Source organism: Schistocerca serialis, chromosome 3 (assembly GCF_023864345.2).
Source record: "Schistocerca serialis cubense isolate TAMUIC-IGC-003099 chromosome 3, iqSchSeri2.2, whole genome shotgun sequence".
Classification (NCBI taxonomy): Eukaryota; Metazoa; Arthropoda; class Insecta; order Orthoptera; family Acrididae; genus Schistocerca; species Schistocerca serialis.
Window position 1 is genome coordinate 518,642,929 of NC_064640.1, and position 14,520 is coordinate 518,657,448.

The following is a 14,520-nucleotide window of genomic DNA, read 5'->3' on the forward strand; positions in this document are numbered from 1 at the left end:
TCATTTTTTTTAAAAAATGACTTTCACCTCAAACTCACTTTGAAAATCATGTTCAGAGTCACGGCCATTAGTAGCAATTGGTGACGCTCTTTGCCACATACAACTATTACCTAAAATATTTTGCTGTACCCCATCTCTATCCCGAGTTATTCCCTGTTATGGTTTAAAACGCTTCAGCCTGTATGATCATGAAATAGGGTTTTGCCGCAAGTGAACATAAGTTTCTTCTCTGACACCTATACATGTTTCGTTAAAGTTTCACCGTCGGAAGTGGGTGCATTTTATTCTCCGTCGAATAATAGGTAAAATTTTTTTACACCAAAATATATACTTTTTGGGATTATTGTACTTCCTGTCACAAAATTACTAACAAAATCTATGTAGCTGTTTGTCACTTTCTGCAGCTGATATTTTGCTCCTGTTACTGCTCAGGAACTAGTCAGAATTTCTCAAGAATATGTTACACATACTTAACGAAACATTTGGCGTAAAATGAAACTATTGCGTTTTCCTCTTCGTTAACTTTAGAGTTTATTACAGCAGTTGTCTTACATACTGCTGTCAACGTTGATTTTTAATTATCCTTTAACTATCGTTTGCTAGGTTAATTTAGTAGCTTTCGAAAATATATGTAACGACAGGTTTTATGTGTTGGGCTTAGTAAAGTAGAGTGGGGGAGGGGGGGGGGCGGGGAGGGTGGTAATTTGTACGTATTTGCTTTTTGTTGTTTCCACGTTTTCATGCTTCTGTGTTAACTACACTTGCTGCCGCGCACTGTATCACTGCTTAGGAGACATTCAGCTGTGCTGCCATCTCGTTTTGTGTGTTTCTGGGGCGCAGTTTCGAACTGCTTATTGACTTGAGACCCTTAGGTGTGTGTGTGTGTGTGTGTGTGTGTGTGTGTGTGTGTGTGTGTGTTTCAGCTGTACCAGCAACGTCTCTGCCTATCGATGCCCGACAAGGCTTGCTGTGAGTGCTCCGTGGTTGATATTATCTCAGGCGACAGACGTAATCTGAACGCCGTCACCTGGTGTGGCGTCACGGCAACAGTCTGCTTCGGGACGAGGAAGTCAACACTATTCAAAGTCAACTCTATTCCTGGGGTGGGTTCGCGAGCAGCCAGTCTGAGGTGCGACCGCTGAGCAATGAGGACACGCTGTCAGTCTGTTACCCTTTCTCACTGCCGTGTACGGAGAACAGCGCCCTGGTGGACGCTATGCCTGTCACATTCCGATAAAGCCGGATGCGGAAGTGACGAATTATGATAGCGTGGTTCTAAGCTGTGCTTGCATGGGGATAAACAGTTGCCACACCACTGAGCGCTGGAGCTGAAATTGTGTGTGTCCTCTGTTCTGGTAGAATCTATTTATTCTCTTTTCCTCCTTACTGCTGTGGGATGGTACAGGTGTATGGGATACGTAAAGTGTGATTCACCACTGTTTGAGCGACATTGTTTGGCAGACATTGTGGTTTATCCTGTATGAGCGATGTTGTTTTAAGCCGTCATGGTGGTTTATTATGGCGTTGTCCTTTTAGCTGTGTCTTTCGTCATGTTTCTGTCATGGATTGGACCGGTTTAATGATACTTCCTAGCATGAACTCATGTTTTGTTAAAATGTATGTGTTAAAGCAGTGGTCGTCAACCTGCGGTCCGATCAAGTATCCGTGCGATCCGCGATTCTCAGATGTATGTCACTACAAAACACGGCTGAGCACAACGAGCCGCATGGAAGCTTGATCGGGCCGCAGTTTGACGACCACTGTGTAAAAGTATTTGTCTCTAGTACAAGTGAAGATCCCCATTTTAGACGCAAAGTTCGCTCCTCGGTCATCACTTGTTCAAAATTAGTATTAAGTTTGGCTTTCCTTAGTGATTTAGGGTACATCTATTGTAACTAAGAGTCTTAAGCGATATAGAGGAATGTGATGTCTAACTGAAAGTTCGATTTAGGGAGATAGCCACCATATGATTGCTTGTAAATATTTACTGCAATGGTAGTGCAGACACTGTGTAACAGATGGTGGGATATATGTGAGAGCTATTTATCTAATGTTGCTACCATTTAGCAGTGTAAAATTTCAGTGCAGTACTTGTGGAAAGGCTGTCTGAAGGGTTGAATATATGTTAAGGCAATTCACACGTTTGTAATCTATGTTTTGAGAGTTCCGTGTCGAAAAGTGATTTTAAGAGAAATCGAGAACTAACCTGTAAATATCTTCAGTGATTCGCTAGGAGAAAGATTCGTTTTCTCTATTGACAAATGTAATGAAATTCAGAACGCTGTTAAACTGCGCTATGACTAACGATTGTGAAATTGCCCTGACCATTTACTGTAATATGCTGATTGTGTACTTATCAAAATATGGTGACTTGTATTACATACAGTGAAATCACTAGCACGCACCACTCACCATTCATTCCCCATTCACATATTGTGTGGGTAATCATCAATTTTCTGAGATAAAATAAATTTTATTTCACCTATAAATTGTTCTTGTGGCATGACATGTCACGAAACTAACTCATTTATACAAAAATGACAATATTAAAGCCATGCCCGCCGCCGTCGACTCCCCCCCACGGAAAAATGTTTCTGCGGATGTCCACGGCCGTATCTCGTGCCTACCTGACTAATACGCTAGCTAGAGGAACCTGCCGTTATCTTCCTCCGTGAGGTACTACCAGAAATGATGTAGGATGCATCGCTAGTAGTCGGGGAACGGTTATGGTTCCAGCACGACGGAGACCGTCTCCACTTTATCGTGGAAGAGTTTATTTTATTTTCTCTGAGCACTCACACATTTAGTGTACTGTACGTAATATTTTATACCCTGTAAAACGTAAGATATAGATTTTGTTAATTTAAACTGTTAGTCGATATAAAATAAAATGAAACCAATGACGATAGTGAAACTTCACCGAAACGTGTGTGGATGCTGAAAAAGAAGTTATATATTGTCTAAATGTTTGTCTTGAGTCCGGTGGCACATTGTTCATCTACAAAAGGCGAATGAAAACTTTGATCCTAAACTTAATTGTGTAAAGAATCCCAAAGTTTTGTGCCCATGCATGTGGAAATTGACCTTTGTAAAATCAAGTTCTTCATTGGAGAATCAAAACTCTTTTCTTTTACGCTTAAATTAAAATTTACCTCAAATTTCTATACTTCATATTAAAGTTATAATTTATGATACCGAGTGTATCTCTTTGAAACACCTTGTAATTACCACGGTACGTCTTTGCGTACATGTTAGCAACTGTCAACTGACACTAGCACAGCTTAAAGATTTTCACTTTATTTAAAAACCGCAGGAGGCTCGGGGAATACGTAGAACTCGCTTTCCCGATACACGTATCAGTGTATAAGAATTCATTTTCTTCCTCTTCGTGCGTAATGAGGTTATGGCGATAATGTTTAAATAGCTATGTTTCCAGCAGGTTCGAATGTAACACCGGAAGAGTGTTGGCAATAAGAAGAGTGTTGGCAATAAATGGTTAGACTACGCGGAAAGCAGAAGGTAATGGAGGAAAGAAGGCTAGAGTTTGTGATCCGTCGACATCAGTTGTATGATAAACGTGTAAATTCAAATAAATACCTAGGTATTACAATTACGAAAAACTTAAATTGGAAAGAACAGACAGAAAATGTTGTGGGGAAGGCTAACCAAAAGCTGCGTTTTATTGGTAGGACACTTAGAAAATGTAACAGACTTATTAACGAGACTGCCTACGCTACGCTTGTTCGTCCTCTTTTAGAATACTGCTGCGTGGTGTGGGATCCTTACCAGGTAGGACTGACGGAGTACACCGAAAAATTTCAAAGAAAGGCAGCACGTTTTGTATTATCGCGAAATATGGGAGTCACAGAAATTATACAGGAAATCATTAGAAGAAAGGCGTTTTTCGTTGCGACGGAATTTCCTCACGAAATTCCAATCACCAACTTTCTCCTCCGATTGCGAAAATATTTTGTTGACACCGACCTACATAGGGCGGAACGATCACCACGATAAAATAAGGGAAATCAGAGCTCGTACGGAAAGATATAGGTGTTCATTCTTTCTGCGCGCTATACGAGATTGGAATAATAGAGAATTGTGAAAGTGGTTCGATGAACCCTCTGCCAGGCACTTAAGTGTGATTTGCAGAGTATCCATGTAGATGTGTTTCAAATGAAACTAGCAAATGTTTGAGGAAGGTAGAAACTGTAGACCTTCTGGAGAAACCTTCTCGACTTTTATGAAAAGATTTGGGAAAACCATTGAAAACATAAAGATGATCAGACTGGAAATAGCTCATTGCTCCCAAATGCAAATCGCTGCATCGCCTGGTGCCCTGGGATTAATTGCCATGTAACCTCTAAACAAATACGATTGCTCTACCGACAGTTATTCAAAAGTGGCTCTACATTCTTTATGAACTTACCTATGCCAGTTAACGAGCGAGATGGTGCAGTTATTAAGTCATTGCATTTTAATACTGCACCAGTGGTGTTTGAATCAACTCTGGCTACCGAGATTCAGAATTTTCCTGGTTTCCCTCAACTATATGACTTGATGATGATGATGAGCGTTTGGCGTCATTGGCCGGGAGGCCCCTCGCGGGGCAGGTCCGGCCGCCATATCGCAGGTCTTATTACATTCGGCGCCACATTGGGCGACCTGCACGCCGGATGGGGATGAAATGATGATGAACACAACACAACACCCAGTCCCTGAGCGGAGAAAATCTCCGACCCAGCCGGGAATCGAACCCGGCCCCAGAGGACGGCAATCCGTCACGCTGACCACTCAGCTACTGGGGCGGACACTATATGACTTAAAAGGACACTACCTAATTCCTTCCTTAAACACATTTTACATTAGCTTGTTGTAAGTCTTTTTGTTGACCGGCTTCCGCAATACCCTCTGCTAACGTTGCCATCTGGAAGCGACATTGAGGGGCATGCGGTTAGCACACCACCCTCCCAGCCGCTGTCGTTCTTTCTACCTTGGAGCTCCCTTTTCATTCAAGTAAATACGATGGCGTACTGAAACGTAATGCCTCTGCATTTTTCATGTGACAGCTCTTGAAGCTTTCTTATCAAGACAAACGTTATTAATATTTTATATCTTTTTCTTTCATGTCTACGTGTTTATTTCTCATTTTAGTCACCCTGGGGAAGAAGTCATTAATCTCAACGAGAGACCACTTTGTTGATACCGTCACTTCAGAATGTTTGACTTTGTTGATGGAGAGCCGCGAGGTCACAAACTCACCTCGCTTGCAGCGCTTCATCACTATCAAAGTGAAGTCCTCGAAGGTGTTCTATAGGTCTAGGAAACAGATGAAAATCGGATGGGGCCAAATGGGGACTGTATAGACAATGCTCGATGCCAATAACCCAAGGCTTCGGATTGTTGCAGATGTCGCAGCGCTGGTGTGTGGTCTGGCAATGTCATGAAAAAGAAGGTGCTCCAGGTGTCGGCAAACTATTCGAATTTGGAACTCTATTACAGCACGATGTCTCATACACCACCATACTACACGCTAGAAACGAAAGCCCTCTAGAAGCAGGGGGCTGCAAATATGCAGACATAAAGAATGAAGATGCAGAATGTTAATAACTTGTTCTATTTAAGAATCTTTAAGGGTTTTCCATAAAAATTTGGAAGCATTATTTTCAGCAAGCCCTCTAGTTCAGTGGACTCACGGGACGTGTGTGCACCGTTCCAGTTCTTCCACCATTACCGGGATTTGAACCTGTTTCTTCCGCATGACAGTCAGATACGCTGACCTCTAGATACAGAAACAGACTTATGTAAGTATTTAAATTGCTTTCGGTGGACTTCTCGAATGAAAATGAATGAAATCAACTGATGGCTATTCAAATTGCAAAACGATGAAGGCGGCATGCAACGGATGCCAAATTGTCATGGAGTATACTATATACTAGGGTATGCAGATCATTAGCATTTCAGCGATACTGCTGTTGGCGATGATCGACGACTGTATGAATATGGAATTGATTGTTTCAAGAAGGCCATTGTCAACAGCTTATAGGATGTCAACAGCTGCACGCAAGTAGCATCCTGAATGATGGACATACTTTTGGCTCGGTCGTGCAGGATCGTACCCGCTGACACACTTTCCTTGAGTCAGGAAATTGACTTGTTTGCTGCAAAACAAGCATCCACACATTATGCGACGAAGTCTGGAGAACCACGGATCGTCAGCGTGGTGACCATTGTTGCCGCTTCCCTCGACGCGGCAGCAGATATAGGTGCGCCCAACGACGATGGACACAGTTGTGGTACTATGATTTTTAGGACGATACCCGCTTCTGCATACGGTATCAGGGAGAATGTATCCACTTGTGGATGATCCGAGGAGGACGAAAGTTGAGAGAGTGTATTCGTCATCGTCATACAGATCTTTAGCACCTGGCATTATACTATGGATGGGTTGCTAGTTGAGTATACGATACAATAACCTCTTGTTCACATACCTGGTAATTTGGACAGCAACCGTTACAGTTGTGGGTGTTAATGCTGGTGGCGGTCCACTATCACCGACGTCTCTGTCACGTTATCTTTCAACAGGATTGCGGAAGACTGTATGCTGCCCGTGCTATCCTGACCTACATCGATACAGATGGAGTTCCAATGTTGCCCAGAGCAGCACGTTATGCAGATCACTCTCTCAGTGAAAGCATCTTGTCATGGGTTGCTGAGAGTGAGATGCGGCTTCAGTCACAAGCCATTATGACTGAACCCTTGTATACAGTTGAAGTAGCATGAAATGATATACACGTATTTTTCATCCATACTCAGAGTCGATGCCATGTAGGGATAGAGCCATTGTTGCTGCTGGAGGTGAAACTCAGTGCACTTATTTCGGACACTGTATAGCCCCAGACTACCAAAAAATTTAACTACCAATCGAGAGTACGGGCGTTTGCGTACAGCTGTCAGTGCTAACAGACAAGAAACACTGCGTGAAATAACCCCCAGAAATAAATGTAGAACACACAATGAACGTAAATTTGGCGTTAATAGACTATGGTAGGTTACCTCTGCAAACAGCACGACATCACCTGCAGTGCCTCTCATGGGCTAGCGAACGTATCGGTTGGACCCAAGGCGACTAGAAAATAGTGGCCTAGTCAGCCGAGTCCCGATTTCAGTTGGTAAGAGCTAATGGTAGTGTTCAAGTGTGGCGCAGACCCCCATGAAACCATGGACCCAAGTCGTCAACAAGGCACTGTGGAAACTGGTGGCGGCTCCAAAATGGTGTGGGCTGTGTTTACATGAAATGGACTGGGTCCTGAAGTCAATTGAACCGATCACTGACTGGATATGGTTATGGTCGGCTACTTGGAGACCATTGGCAGCCATTCATGGATTTTATGTTTCCGAACAACGATTAAATTTTTGTGGACGACAATGCGCTATGTCACAGGGCCACAATTGTTCACAATTGGTTTGAAGAACATTTTGGACATTCCAAGCGAATTATTTAGCCACCCAAATCGCCGAACATGAATCCTACCGTAAAATTTATGGGAGATAATAGAGAGGTCAGTTCGGGCACAAAATCCTGCACTGGTGACTCTTTCGCAATTAAGGAACGCTGTAGAGGCAGCTTGTTTTATTTCCGCACGGGACTTCCGAAGTCTTATTGAGTCCATGTCACGTCGATTTGCCGCACTACGCCGGGCAAAAAGAGATCCGACACGATATTGGGAGGTATCCCACGACTTACGATGACGGTGTATTCTTCCTGCTATACTGTATATGCATATTAAGTAAAAGTTCGTTATTTGCTCTCTTTCATGGTCTTGCAGTTTTAATGATCAATGGTACAGATACGTAGAATTATGTTTAATAGAATCTAAGCATGCGAGCAGCACAGTGAGTGAGTGCGCGCGCGTGCCTGTGGGCAGAGCGTCTCGACAGCAACAGGTAGGTGCTGCGACAAAACAACAGAGTGGCCCACACAGCAGAGGAATCGCCGCGCTAAGAATAGCAGGCTTTGCGCAACAGCCGGCCCGCCTGCCAGCGCGCAGGTGCACTGCCTTGCGGCTGCGGCTGTCCGGCTATTCCTACTTACTACCCTCTCCCCTCTTTCCAGCTGCTTCCGCGCTGTGGGCGTCATCAGTTTAGACTATACTATCTACCTATCGGTTGGTTGGGGCAGCGGTCAAAATACAGGGTCACACTCTACGGTAGCGACGTTGCCCTTGCTGGCGTCTGTGAATCTGGATGACCTCGCCCGCGAAGAGATGCTAAAATTAGAATACCTTTCTATTGCTCCCGGGGTATTGCTCATGTGCTATATCAGTTGTTTGTATGACTATTTGTTGTACTGAATTGAATGCAGTGCCGGCCGCGGTGGTCTAGCGGTTCTAGGCGCTCAGTCCGGAACCGCGCGACTGCTACGGTCGCAGGTTCGAATCCTGCCTCGGGCATGGATGTGTGTGATGTCCTTAGGTTAGTTAGGTTTAAGTAGTTCTAAATTCTAGGGGACTGATGACCGCAGATGTTAAGTCCCATAGTGCTAAGAGCCATTTGAACCATTTTTTGAATGCAGTGGTTTTTTTTTTAATTTATGGAGAGTCCATTTTGAGAATACCACTCAATAATTCTTTGGAAAAAAAATCATTGACGAACTCTTTCGGTGCTTTTTCTCTAACAGGATTTATTATAACACTAGTATCGTCCGCAAAAAGTACCAATTTTGCTCGTCGCATGTTAAATAGAAGGTCGTTCATGGATGGATCCAAAATTGAACATTATGGAAATCCCTTTGTGATTTTTTCCCCATTCACCTGCTATTTTTTAGAATTTTTGTAACTATCAATTTCAGTGAAGGATGTTAGAGCTAATTTTGGTTGCTTAAAGTTTTACGGAATGATTTTTTAATACATTCCCTTGCTTCTTCAACACAACCATTAATTCCTATATTTGCTACCACCTTTAGAAACTTACTGTTAAAAGTACTGGGTTTTGTGAATTATCGGTCACAACATTGTCTTTTAATTTAATTGTTGTGGAATCTTGTACACTGACTGACTGCCCTGTCTCCCATTTGACTTTTTTAAATAAATTTTCACAATGACAACACGTTGTCTACAAACAAAACAGATAAAATCATGCAATGTTCAGTGCTGCCAAATTGTTAGAACAAAACTGGTGGGAATTTCAGAAGTTCCTCTTTATGGGACACACGTTACAGCCATAGACTTGTATTGGAGCCGAACTCGGCAACTTAAGAATTTTTATCTAAATACTACCCGAGTACCCGTCGTTGTCTGGGTATGTATTTACTCCACTCTTCTATCAGTCCATCCTCCTCCTCCCTCTCCTCCTCGGTTAGCAAGTCAATCTGTTAGGTGGAAGGAAATTTTACGTATTTTAACTCAATTACATTGACAGAGTGCTCCGTCGGTTCTTCTTAGAATATTTTATACATTATGACTGAAAAAAAAGAAATTGGTGTAACATTTTACATTTTTTGTTTATTTTACAAACCAGTTTTCGGCTGTTAGGCCATCATCGGGTATAAGGATAAGTACAGCATGTGTGGCAGTGAAACTTTGTATGGCCAAAGATTTCAATCTAGTTCATTAAAGAGTATCTCTTTTTGTTCCCAAAGACGACAATTCTTAATTTTTGGTTTTGTAATAAAAAGGAGAGAATTATTTCAGTGAAAGTGTTATGTAAAATTATTGAACTCAGTCAAAATGCGACAGATTGAATAATGAATTACATAAAAAATTACAAAAGTTGTTCTGAGAACAATCAAAATGAATAATGAACTTTGGTGATATTTTCCAGGAGAGTGGCAGAACAAAATAATCTTATCTTTAGCAGGCCCAGTATTACAAGCAGGTACTGCAGTTACAAGTTGCGGTCATTCAGTACTAAGCTTGAGAAATTGACATATGTATACTCATTTCGATTATTTCGAGATGGTTCATCTTCTTCCACTTCTGGATTTGATGAAGGACCTCATGTGGCCCCGGGTAACTATGGCTTTCTTGAATCAGGTGGTGTGTAAAGCAGAGTCGCCTTTTCTAAGCTTCGAACTTCTATACGGTTCCTTCAAGTGGGTGGATATGGCGCTCCCAGAATGACATGAATGAACGTTATGTCAGGTTCCTCAAGCGTTGTACTGAATGATTAGATAAAGTTCCTTCACTTGCCACTTGTAACTGCAGATCCACAAATTCTTGAAAATCGCCCCTCCTACTTACATGCCTCTTTTTTTTCTTTTGTACCATTTAGAACAGTTTCATTTGTCCCAACAAAAAGTTTTACTTTGCGTAATCACATCTGTTTCACTTATCTTCTTAATCTCACTTGTACATCGTACTTTCTTGTAATATTGGACCTATTACAGATAAGATTATTTTGTTCAACCAAGCCCTTCCAACACGTCACCTAAATCTATTATTCATTTTAATTTCTTCTCAGACAGCTGTTTAAAATTTGTTAGACAGTTCGTTATTTAATGTGTCACATATTTTGTATAACTTAATATTTTACGTAATATTTTCACTGAAGTAATACCTCTCTTACTTAGTAGAAACCAAAAATTAAGGACTGTTGTCTTTGGAAACAAACTGAGATATTCTGTATTGCACTAGATTGTTATCTTTGACCTACAAAGTTTCACAGCCAAAAATGCTTTATTTATCTTCGTACCTGATGATGCTGTAACACCCGAAAACCGGCCTGTGAAATAATAAATATTGTAGGATACTACACTAGTGTCGTGTGTATTTCGTTGATAATTAACTTATTTAGAGAGCGAACTATTTCTATATATTTATCAGACATGTACGGAATAATGCTACGAAATCGCGGCATTATTTTTCGTATGACCCAGTATAATAATCATAGTTCCGTGAGTATTGTATATGCGGCGCTATCGTTACTGATAGTTCACCACTGTCAATGGAGTATAGTTATGAACGATCGTCAGTCAGACAGCACGTATCTCGTTATTTATCTGCTCTCCATAGGAATCCGTGGACGTGGAACGATCAGCAAAAAATAGTTTTTGATAAATTATCTTGTACCCTTATTAAATCCATTTTAAATAAGCTTGATATTTGTGTGGTGACAGTGAAATCTATGACGACAGTTCCCGTCTCCTAACGTCAAAGTTCAAAATTCATTCGCATGGTAACGGAATTGAAACATAGGACTTTCTCAAAGAATGAAAGGATTATAGCTTAGGACGAGAAGCTGGGCAGAGCAGCGCGGCGCACATACATCGTGACCTCTCTCGTCTCACGTCGACCACTGGCAAGTCTGCCACCTGTGTTTTGCGCAACACAATTTATACGAATGCCAAGTCTCAAGGTGCAACGTCCTCCTCTACGACGACACAGATCTACATTTGACACCAGATATTCCTAAAATCAAAAAACAATAAAAACGTATACCTACTCATAATGCTAGAGTACTTCTGGAAATGTCAATTTAATGCCCTGCTAGGTACCAGTCTATCAGACGATAACACGCACAGTTAATGTGTTGTACTTGAAAATCTGAGCTCCAGGGCTCTCTTTCTGGCAAAGGCTGTATCCTCTTTCTGTAGATATTTGAAATCCCTTAAGTAATATGGTCGAAATTAAAGGCACGACAAAATGGACGAGCGACTCTCTCCAGTACATATTTAACTTCATTCCCAAGTGTAACTAATGTTAGTTGTGTACCCTCTTCAGAGACAAAATCCTTCTCGCCTCAATCAGGAAAAGTCGCCAAGGAAACCTAATATAATCCTACGAAAGCTTAGAATCATGTGTCAATATTTCAATAGTAATTTAAGTAAGACAGCGAGGAATAAGAACCCATTCCTTTCACTCTCACACACGAGTCGACCAACTTAATCACCACCACTAAAAGGTCTAAAGCCTTTAGTGGCACATCCTCCCTATCAACATGACTTATTTCTTCGGTTTGTTTGTATTCACTACACTTCTCCGTACTCTTGTAGAAATTCGAATCTGTGCGTAGATTAGAGAACACTCCAAACAAGCGTTATTACAGTGACATCAGAAAACAGATTCTACTGATGAAGGCCGACTGTACTTGTAATTATTGCCTCCTTACTAAAAATTCTTTACTTAAATAGCTGGGATGAACTAAATCGTAACACTGTTCAATTCTGTATCTTGTATTAGCGAATATCGTCATTTCTAGCAACAAAGATGGCACCCAACATAGACTTAGAGAGGAATAGCAACCCTGTTACTACCCTAAAATAGGAATGACCAGAGAATTTCAGTGTGAAAAACAATGGGGAAAGCTTTTGAAAAAAAACGAGCCTATAAAAGAATTATGGGAAAAATCCCATGTGTTCCAAACATGAAGAAATTTGTACATCCGCGATGTGACGACTGCTTGCATTCTTTAGTTAGTACACTTTTCAACACATATTTTGATTGTTTAAAGAGAGATGGCCAACGGCCTTGTCGCAGTGGTAACACCGGTTCCCGTCAGATCACCGAAGTTAAGCGCTGTGGGGCTGGGCTAGCACTTGTATTTGTGACCATCAGGTCTGCCGAGCGCTGTTGGCAAGCGGGGTGCACTCAGCCCTTGTGAGGCAAACTGAGGAGCTACTTGACTGAGAAGTAGCGGCTCCGGTCTCGGAAACTGACAACGGCCGGGAGAGCGGTGTGGTGACCACATGCCCCCCCATATCCGCATCCAGTGACGCCTATGGGCTGAGAATGACACGGCGGCCGGTCGGTACCGTTGGGCCTTCATGGCCTGTTCGGGAGGAGTTTAGTTTTCTTTAGTTGAAAGGGAGATGTGCACGGCAGTGGACTTGACAGTCACATATTATGTCTATACGATTCACTGAAACTGGGGTCTTACGTCAGCATTCGGCTTCCTATTCAAAACGAGATGCGTATGTATTTTTCTTCTCTGAAAGCCCAAAAAATCACATGTAACATGAATGATATGTTGATGTAGTGTACACCACTGAAAAATGGTTGATTTGGCTGCCAAGTGATGTTACAGCCAAAATTCAGCTTCCTCAGAACAAATTTCAGCTAAATTATATATTCGTTGAGTAAGTTAGGGCACGGCAATAACAAGTAAATGTAAATTTTCTATCAAGATGTACAAATCATGCTCGAAATGTTTGAACTATCTCAAAATAGAAATTTTCGAAATTGTGATCCTAAAAATGATATGGGAAGAGAAATGAACTTAAGTAAAAGTTGACAACTTCGTAAAAAAAGGGTCACGAGATAGACGGAAAAATGAAAACTGAATAACATAAAATAAAAATTCACACACTGTCATTATTATGTCGTCATAGTTTCATGAAATTTTTCGTCACTGTTTGTAGCGTTCCCACGGAAACATTGTAAAACCAGAAAGAAATCGTGCTATGATGGTGCTATAAATTTCTATAGGCCTGTGATGTTTTTTTTTTTTTGGTTTTGTGACGAATCTTCCATCACGGTAAACTGTTTCAAGCTCTCGCCGAAGAACGCTCATGGAGGGGCGTCCAGCCTTGCTTTCAGACGCACGGTCTTTTCTCAAAACAAGTTCTTGGAATTTAACTATGTCATGCAGGGTTCAGGGTTTATTTATAGAAGATAGATGTTCCATGTGTAATGTGGTACTTTATACAACTCATTTTCAAGAATTTTTCCCCCTTCGTGACACTCAATCTTGAAGGCCTTTAATTGTCAGGAAACTTTAACGTTGCATTTTATAAACTAGAAACTTATTTGTTATCAGATGTTGGAAGCAGACCTGACTAACGTGAGCACTTGGACGTACTCTCTTGACTGTCAAAGCGCTCAGCGATTTCGTTGAGTGTAATACGATTCAGCGCTTTCTGTTAGCCAACTATTGAACTACTGGACCCCTGCCACTTGCCGGATACAAAGATCTGCCTGTTTAGTACTGATAAGTGTTGTCTGTTTATTTTTCAATTGTTGTAGCTTACACGATTTGGCTGCCAACCCACCCAATTGAAGATATAATAGCCAAAGACGTAATCCAGTACCAATGTATACCATTCCCGCTGGTCATTTCGTGCAGCTGTCAACAGAAATAAATTCGTCAAGGGGGATCCGAAAGATTTCGTAGATGTGGAAAATAATTTTCTCCTAACACATATGGAACAATATTTCAAAGTATAAAGATATATGACATCGGCAAACTGAATTAATCCACAAAAGGTCATACTACAAATTATGTGTCTGATATCGTTTTAATTGAACCCGAGAACTCAGCTTAGACCCGATGCATGTGAAGAACAAACTACAACCAATATACTCAGCATCACTCAAGTAGACTTAATTGACTTGCCAAGGGGCTGCATATTAAATGTAAATGGAGTCATTTTTTCTGATGTATTTACACCGGGACAGTACTGAAGACTACAAAAAATGTCACTTAAGAAGAAAATTAAATTTGTAGGTAAGAGCGTTCTGCGATAGCTATAATACATCTCTTCAAATGTAATTGGGAAAAGAAGCATCTTGGCATCCCTGTAGTCTA

The 14,520-nt window shown here is 41.4% G+C and overlaps 1 pseudogene; it reads right to left on the reverse strand.

The window, feature by feature from the left end:
* The window catches only part of LOC126470971 (transmembrane protein 165-like), a 93,233-nt pseudogene that overhangs the window by 29,446 nt on the left and 49,267 nt on the right, over positions 1-14,520 (reverse strand).